We start from the raw sequence: 1,118 nt of genomic DNA on the forward strand, positions 1-1,118 counted from the left end.
GCGGAGATACGTGTGCCAAGGTCAGGCGGGTCCCCGCAGCGCCCTGTGCCCGGGCATGGGAGGGTTCTGCCCATGCAGCCCTGGCTCTGGTTTTGGCATCGTGGGGGGTGCAGGCAGAGAGCATCCAGCCCCGGTGGCTCTAACATCACCTGCAGAAGGGCTGGTCTTTTAGTTGGACCTTATACTGTGTTGCTTCTAGAAAAATCCAGCTTAGCTTCATGTCGGATGGTGCCTTACCCACACAAAGCACTAAGCCTGCTGAAGGCAGAGGTTGACACATTTATCTAAAGCACTTGAAATTGTCTCATATTCTTTTTCCACCCCATTTTCTCAGACAGTGCCTTAGCTTTTGCTGCAATTCCATGAGCTAACTCAAGCAGCCACATCACAGCAACCCAATGCAATGCTTGAATCACAAATCACTCACCCTCCAGCTCTCATGTTGCTGCTGCCACACGGAGCTCCATCAGCAGTAACACCCTGCACCCAGTCACCGGGCCCAAGCAGACACACCCTCAAAAAGTAGTCAGAAGATACCATTAAACCTTGTTCTCCATATGAGAGCCTACAAAAAGCACTCTCCACAAAGATGAGGCAGGCCAGCTGACTAGAAGCAACACTGGAAGCAACCCCTCCAGCTTCACAGGAAGGAGAAATGCAGCAGAAGCGAGCTTCAAGTGGAAGGACCCCCTTCCAGCCTGTGACAGTCTTAGTGCCACAGCAAGAAGAGTTTGGGCACACTTCCTAGCAAGAGCACTTGCAGGCACCCAAGAACTAACGCCTGGTCTTCTCTAGCACAGCCCTACTGACAACTCAGCACACACAGGATACTACTTGGAATGCAGATGGCTCCTCCTCAACCTTTCCAAATATTTGAGAGCCCAGCCAAACTGCAAGGCTGTTGAAGTGAGAAAACATTCGTCTGCACTCAGGTCAAGAGCCCTTCCGTATTTTTTCACAAAGAAGTGGCCAAGGAAGAAGAGACTACAAAGGAAAAAGCCACTCTTAAGGCAAGAAAACACTGCCATGCAGCGTTCAGAGCAGAAGTGATAAGCTATGTGGAAATAGCTGCTGAATGACAAGCAAGAGGTTCGATTCCCTGAAAAGCAGGGCAATCT

The sequence above is a fragment of the Tyto alba genome, unplaced genomic scaffold (genome assembly GCF_018691265.1).
Source record: "Tyto alba isolate M040663 unplaced genomic scaffold, T.alba_DEE_v4.0 Super-Scaffold_8, whole genome shotgun sequence".
NCBI lineage: Eukaryota > Metazoa > Chordata > Aves > Strigiformes > Tytonidae > Tyto > Tyto alba.